An 8,543-nucleotide genomic window follows, 5' to 3' on the forward strand; every position below is an offset into this window, starting at 1 on the left:
TGTGCTGCCCCTGGGACGGAGGATGGAGGCTGGGAAGCTGAAGTCAAAGGTTTGTGGGGAAGGGGGGCTTTGTCAAACAAAGGGTGCTAGTAAATGAAGAGAGAGAGGGATGGATGGAAGAACAACCTGTGGAGCTCATGGTTTGGCACTGCAAGAAGTAACAGTTGCAATCAGCAGTGCTGCACAGGGCACAGGTCCTGGGAAAGGACCAGGTAAGCACAGCACATCAGCTGTGGCCAGGACAGGTAGACTGGAAACCAGCCAAAAACTGCAACTGGTGAGTGAAGATGACAGACTTACTTGGCAGGGATGGCACTGCTCTGTTTCTAATCTTCTCTCACTTTGCCCCTTGGAATTTTTTGAAGCCATTTGTCATCCTTACTCATGCAGATCCATTCTTACCCTGAAAGTGACCCTACAGATTTAAATTCAGATGTTAACTGTACAGGCAAAAGCATGTCATACAGAGCATTTAAAGGTAAAATTGTGACCTAAAAGAAATACACAGGATAAATATTTGCTACACAAAATAGTTTCTAGTGTACGGGTTTTGTTGTCAAAGGCTGTGTTGCAACACCGCTACCTAAGACCAGGACTTCAGGCTGGCTAAGACTGTTTTGCCACCCTGCATGGGCTTTCTTTCAGAGGCAAACACCTATACTGCCAGTAAGGTCCTACAGCAGACAGCTGTACATAGCTACTGAGTAAACCAGCAGGGCTCAGTAGAGGACACATGCTACTATCAGTGAAGAAAATGCTGGAGGTGGTTAAGGACCTAGATGGCAAACACATACAGGTAGAAATTCTTCGATGTTCACAAAACATATAACCAAGTCCAGAAAACAATAATACTGAAGTGGCACCCAGATCTGAATCAGGTACTGCCTGTCAGCATTCATGTGCAGAGGACCTGACACAGTGGGGCTTCAACAGAACAAACAACTCCTCCTCCTTCCTCGGTGGTTGACCAAATATTGGACCACACGGGCTCTGCTGGCTTCCCGCTCCCTTCCACATTCCAGACAAGAATGAGGATTCATCCTGAGAGGCGAGAAGTTACATAGACAGCTATTGCTGCCTTTCAGAGAAGGGAAACAAGCTAAAAAGCCGCATAGGAGCCGAGATTAAAAGTGATGAGCTTCTGGCTGGGTGCACTCTGAAGGTCATAGCACTCTTTCTGATTAGAAAGAAAAACATTTGATTTACATAGAAATATTTTTGGCAAGAACAGGGAAGAGACATGCTATATGATGGATATGGTTTTGATTACACTTTGAAAGTTTGCCCAACTAGAACAGTAGCAGCAAAATAGTTTGATGTTTAAGCGACCCCCCTCCAAACTTAAAATAAGGCTTTTCTGTTCAGCCAAATATTAAAAGACATTTCACTACAAGTTCAATCACCTCCCAAAGCTGCTTTCTCTTCACTAACAAAACTTTTGACTTGCACATTAAAACAATGATGGGTGAAAATAATCTTGATCAATCACTCATGGATCATCTCCTCCTGTTTATTCAGATGTTAACCCAGTATCTTTTTCTTTTCTCATTACAACCATCGCTTTAACAGCAGACTTGCATTTAATGTTACAGGAGCCTTTTAATGATGACTGATGAATGTGAACAAAGAGAGAGAAGTTATTTTTGCAATTAATTATTGCACAGCTTTATTGGTGCAGCAAGCACTCTGTGTTAGAATGTGCATAGGAAAAGCCATATAGCTGAAATTATTTGCAGATCTCCATTTTAAACTCTAATTTCATGTACTTGAGACATCCCATTTGTGGTCTGAGTCCAAAGGAGAAATATTCCTCCTTTTGTTTAAAAATTATTTCTATCTCAGACCAGCAGTATTTTGTTGCTATCAGTGTTCCTGCTGTTCTTTAACCTTACGGACATTGTGGATGACAGGCTGGAACAGAACCGTAGAATACCATTCATTTCGGTGCAGATCTCTGAACATTAGAAAAAGGGCTGGCAAAATAGGGATCCAAATACTGGACCTGGACTGTTCACGTTTGGTCAGGATATGAGCAAAGACTTTTCCCTTTTTATTTGCATACTCATACGGGGATTTGGGTTTCTTATTCATTCTCTGTCACAAGCACCATGAAAAACATGTTACTTACCAAATCACTCTGACTCACTAAGCCTCTTCATTTCAAGGCCTCATCTTTTATATATTTGACCAATGTCACTGGAACCCTATTTCATGGCATAGCCAAAACCTTCTCTTTGATTATAAGTCATGACCATGGCAACAGTCCAATTGCAAGATCTGGTGAACTGGATGTCCTGATAAAATTAACATGATCTTATAATTGTAAGTACATATTTGCATTTCCAAGCCAGAGAAAATAATGCACAAGGTAAATATTAATGTTGCTGGATGCATTGTACAGCAAAGGCCAAGGTACTGAACACAGAAGTTGCTTCTCTTTTTATAGACTCCTAGTTTAACAACTTAAGAGTATCAAGGTAATCTTTAATGCATCCAACATTCCTGGGCAAAACTACCTTATTATACTGCACCGCCATTCTACTAAACCAGCATTCTGAACATGAGCAAAAGCTTCTTCCACAACCTTTATTTAAAAGTTTTCCATCAAAATCCTGTTGGTGGTGGGCAGCTAATTGTCTTTTTAAGCAGACTAAGGTTTTTTATTAAAACCAAACTTTTTCACATAAAACTGGAAATTAAAACAGCCACATCAAATCTGGTACTTGGGAAGCACACCCGATTAAACCAGGATCTGCATTTTGTGAGTGCCACTTTCTAACCTGAGAATACTCTGCACCCATTATATCAGGACACACTAAATCAGAAGTCCTCTTCTGTGTGGAGCCTGAGCTCTCTCTCGGTGCTGCCTCATGGGCCTGCTGGCACAGTCCTCACGTTGCCAAAACTACCCTCCCTTCCATAGTCAGATGAGGTACAGTGGTCACAAGCTTCACCTTGCACCCTGAAGGCTGCTGCCCTGAATATTGGGGAAGACCCAAGTACAGAACAGGCAACTCAAGGGAACTGAAGTCTTCAATCTGTTGCAATACCATGGGACTGGACTCATCTCACAAACTGAACTACTGATTAGGTTGTTTTCACTGGTGGAGCTGGGTGTGCTGGGCAAAGGGGACACACATCTCAAATGGGGTGCTGCTGGATTTGTTGCTTTGGCTGTTTCAGTAGAACCTCCTACATCACCACTGCCTGCAAAGCACCCCACCACAGAAGGTAAGGCCTTTCACACCCGCCAGGCCAAACACACAATGTAGGTCTGCAGAGCAGAGCCATGCCTGTAACACTTGTCTTCTTACAAGGAGTCAACAGTTCAGGTCGCTGTTATTCTCTCTCCCCTCTGGCAGGTGAAGAAAATTCTCCCTGTTGAGATGCCACTGCGCTTTGCCCTTCTCACAGAGGAGAAGCCACCAACAAGATCACTACTTCTGGTGGAGGTGAGCTCAGTGGGCCAGATGAAGGGGAAGCTCTGGTTAGTCAGGTTTCTCCCAGACCTCCTCCCTCCAGGTACAGACCCTCCTTCAGCCTAGTTGCCTGTAAGGTGTTTCCACATGGCTGTCCTGGCTGTCCTGGCTCTAGCCGAGCCACAGACCCCTCCCCAGTTCTGCAGAGCAGGGGCGGCACACTGCTCGTAAGGTTTTGCCTTGCATGCAAAAGGCATGGTGTTAGTCCATGACAGTTTCAGCCCCTGTTCCCTAAACATGTTCCCCAGAAACGCCCAGCTTTGCTGTCTACCCCCAGGAAAACTGTCCCTGCTCAGAGGCAATCATACTGAGGCTCTTCCCAAAGACTGCAACTGCAAACATCACCCCTACCTGTTCACAGCACAAATCGAGGATGCCGTAGGGACCTTTGAAGGTTTAACTGAAAGCTGCATTGGTTTTGCCTTGTTACTGAGATGACTGATGTGCTAGAGCAGCTTGGCTGCGCAGTCCTACTGCTCATGAGTGCCATCAGAAGGAAGGTGTGGATGTGGAGGCTGCTTGTGAGCCTTCAAGATGTTAGAATCTGTGATGAATTAATATGCACAAATGTATCAAGAGGCATCATGCAGTGCCTCTCTCCAAGAGAAAGACTGAACTAATTTATTCTTACATATAATTACGTATCTTAATCCTGTCCTAACTCTACTCTGCTGTTGCTGAGGGTTTTTTTTTTCCTTGTCTCAAATTCAAATCATTGTCAGGCCTAAACATCAACAATATTTTTTTCAAAACAACTGTGCGAAAAAGACAAGTACAGAAAACATGCAATACTTGTCAGCATAAACTTAAATAAGCACTGAAAAGAGAACTGTAGAAAAATATGTTGTACTTGTTATGGTTTAGGCCACATCCTGATTTCACATCCTGATTTAATTCAGCACAAGTCTGAAACAATGCCATTAAATCCACTTTGCATTTACCCCAGGTAACTGAGCAAATGAGGACCTGGAATGAAATTAAATTTGATGTTAATTTAACAGTTAGTTTTAGTAGCATAGATAAAATTATAATCCCAAAAACTGTTCTTCCCCTTCCTTCATGTCAATGTTGCATTTTAAACTCATCCAGACACTGAAACTACTGCAGAGTTGGGCAGTTCCTTAGTTACAGGAACCCAGTTTTCACGGAGACATCAAAGGTTTGTGCTTTGAACCTGCATGGGTTACTTACTTAGTAGCTGACTGAATTTAATCAGTTCGTTTTGCTCTGGAGAGCTCCACGCAGCCCTCAAATCTATTGGGTTATACTGCTCTATGCAGTGAGCAAGTACAGCCTGTGTATTTTCTCCAAAAAGGTTGCTCAGCTTCCCATTGCCTGACAAGGCTGAAATAAATTGCTTTACTGATCTTCTGTCCATGCTGTAAAGCCTGTATATTTTCCTGACTTCCAGAGTCTATGAAAATGCTCCTGAGAGAAAAAAAACCCTGACTGTTAAACCCTTCCTTTTCGAGAGGAAGGGGGAGGTGTTATTCCCCCAAGCTTACTACGATTATGTCTTTAGTTGAAATGCAGTCCCTCAGTCTTTTTTTGTAGTCACATTTTCAAATGTGTCAAGAAGCACTAGGAACAAGAACCTAAAAATCGACAAATAGTTGTTTAGGTCTGTTTATTCCCTAAGAAACTTAGACACTTTCATGAATGCTTCAAGGACCACCTTACCTTTTTTGGTTTTCATTCTAAAATGACAATACTGGGACGCATATAACTAATCCTTTCCTGTATCAGTAACTCCAACTTAACATATAAACATGGAAAAAAAGCTCCAACATCAAGTGATACTAAGGCCACTACAAGAACTACCGATTTCTGCACAAGCTGCTCGCTGACCCTGCGGGTAGGTACACTTCCATGATTTGACATCCTCAAACCAATCCTAGGATCACTCCATAGGTACATCACTGACTGAAGCAAAACCCTGAAGTCTCACAGCAGAAACCTGCAACCAGGCCCTTCCTCCAGCATGTTCACTAGGACAACTGGAGCCTGTAGGTCAGCTCTGAACACCCCTAAGCTATTGTGTAGTGCTCACAAAAGCCAAACCAAGACTTTTTTTCCCCCATACGTTCCCATATAATCTTCTCATATTAGCTTAGTGGTTAAAGCATTCACAGCTACCATGGAAGATCTTGTTTCAGGCCCTTAAACCGGACTTTAACCCAGGGGTCTGTAACTCTGTGTAACACAGGCTGTTGGGTAAGTCTCTATTAGGTAAGCTGTTTAAATAACTCCATATAGCTTTGTATAAATAACTCCACACCTCATTAAAGTGAAGATAGGAACCGAACTCAGTGACAATGCAGATGACAGAGAGGTAATTCTCCCCCTCTGACTTGATAAATATTTAGTTACAAGAGACTGGAAGAGATCTCTTACAGACCACGCAGGAATCCTGGAGCTGGAACATTCCCTTGGGATGTATGTCACTTCATGACTAAGCAGCACATGCTTGTTCTAGGTAATGACTGGCATTACCTTTGAATGACTCGCCAGATTTAAAGATTACAGCTTTAAAAAAAAAAGTTTCCGCAGAGTGGTGGAGAAAGAGCTCCAGGAGAGGATGATGACAGAGACAGAAAGATTACAACCTTAAGGAGGACTTAAGGAAGGGTCCTCGTGATACTGAAAAATCACAGCTGTTCCAAGTTCACTTTCCTGTTTGCACAGCCAGCTCAATATAGTGACCTGGAAAAGCAGCAGTCCTTTCAAAAAAGTTCAAATGCAAAGGCAAGACAGGCTAGCTACCTACTCACAGGTGGAGTGACCCAATGATCTGAATTGAGAACTGAAAAAATACATAGTAGACTGAAGACAAGGAACATGTCTCTTTAACAGTCATCAAGCCCAATGTGAAACTGAATCCTTGACAAAGAGTTAACTAAGTGGCAGGGGTGAAATCTTTGAAAATTAAGCTCCCTAGAATCTTACTGTATTTAAATTCAAGCAGAGGAAACCAGCAAGACTGTCTGAAAACGTTAAAATTTCTAACCACCACCTTATTTCTCCTTTCCTCTCTCCTGCCATGTTGGATGTAAACTCTGGAAAGAGTGAATTCTTCAAATACCAAAATAAATGTCACCCAATTTTAGTTGTTCTAAATCGCAGCCTTCTCAATACGATCTCTAGATCACAGATCAGAGAGAAAATGACATTCTGCACAAAGCCATGTTTGACCCAGACCTCTGGATCACTGAATTTTATCAGGTGACCTGTGGATGAGAGTTGGTCACAAGGCATCTAAAATGGTACTAAGCACAATGTAAACAGCTTTCTGTAAACACACAATGGACACGAATAAACATGAGGGGTGGGGGGGGATAATGACCATCAGTTTAGACGTATTTTTAATTTGGCTGTAAAGGGGTAAATCATTCCAGCAACATCACACAAAACGTGTCTCCCACCAAGGTAAGATCTGACATGACTCAGCATTCTCTGTGCCATGCCTTCCGTGTAGGACAGCCAGGCAGGAGCTGGTGTACACGCTGTCCGGTTTCCTACTTGGTATGAATGAAGGAACAGGATGTAGAGTGCAAGCATACAATTGCGTGTATTCATTCCTTAAAGTAAATTCAGCCCAAGCCTTCCTTGGACAGAGTCAGTGTTAGGGATTAAGCCAGGGCTGACTGCCTAGTCAAACAAATGCCATTTACAAAGCTAGACTTTGCACTTCAGTGAATGCAGAGATGACCAGCACTAAGAACTCAGGTCATTGGTCCCAAAATACTTCTAAAATTGCATAATCATTCTTTCTAATGGGATAACTAGATCTAATCAAAACCTTTCCTATTTAATCCACTGTTTTGAAAACAAATGATACTGGCACCAAAGAAGAAACATTGCAGATCCAGGTTTTAATTACTTTAGCTGGGCAGTTCTACCTCAGGGTCCCGATGTATGGCTGAATTAGGACATTTTGCAGGGTGCTGCGGAAACATGGTATATGGCTGTTTTTAGCTTATCAAAAGGAGACAATGATTTAACTTAAACCTTCTTCCTGGAGGTTCATGCTAACATATTTTACCTTAGGCTTCCTATAGCCTAGCAGCACATATGCAAGTGGCAGTTACCACAACACAGCTGACACACAGTAACCCTAAGCAAAGAAATTCAAATGTGTTGCCTTTACCCAGATCTCCAAACTCCCAGTTTCTTACACAGAACACTTCTTGGAAAAGCTAATTAATTATTTTCAGTAAAAAAATCCCTTTTTATCCTCTCCTCCTATCTTTTTTACATTTGTTTTCTTAAATGGTGAAATAAACGTTCATGAAGGAAGTACTCATCTGTTGCAAATTGGTGCGTGATCATTATAGCTTTATCACAATGCTTTAGCACTGAGTTTATGTCTGTGAAGGCATTCTGTTAATTACAAAAAAGGGAGTAATTCTTAACAAACCTGAATTTTAGCAGCTAATTCACTATCTTAGTAGCAGATACTGAAATGCTGCTCTATAATAAGCTCTAGAAGCATCTCAGTACTATCACCAAGAGGTAAAGCTACACAGAGCAAGGGAAGACTACAACCAGTGTCAAGGTCTCCCCACAGAGAAAATGCAAGAGCCTAATTCTTCTGCTTCAAAGGATAAAAACTGTGAGTAATAATTTCACCAATATCAAACCTAAACTCATGATAAAATACTATCAGACTGGGAACAGGTCCAATGCATTCTCAATGCTCATTACACAGTATGTCACCTCTTAGTAAGGCACCAAGTAAGAACATACAGCGCCTATATTTAGGTACTGTAACATTAACATTTGAATCCAACTCACACATTAGCATCTCCACCTTTCAGTCTTAAAACGGGGATCATGACTTTCCCACAATAACACAGCAAATGAGGACTGGCAATGAACCACAGCATCACATTGTTCCCATTCCACGAACGCAGCCAGATGAGAAGTGCCCAAAAGCTGCCACGAAGACAACAGCTATTTCTGCAACTTTTGCTGTTCTGAAAATCAATAGTTTTCACAGCATTAAAGAACTGCAGGATCAAAGATTGCTATAACTCTTCACTGAAATCCAAGGCTGAGCCCCCA

This window comes from Falco biarmicus, chromosome 3, assembly GCF_023638135.1.
Source record: "Falco biarmicus isolate bFalBia1 chromosome 3, bFalBia1.pri, whole genome shotgun sequence".
Lineage (NCBI taxonomy): Eukaryota > Metazoa > Chordata > Aves > Falconiformes > Falconidae > Falco > Falco biarmicus.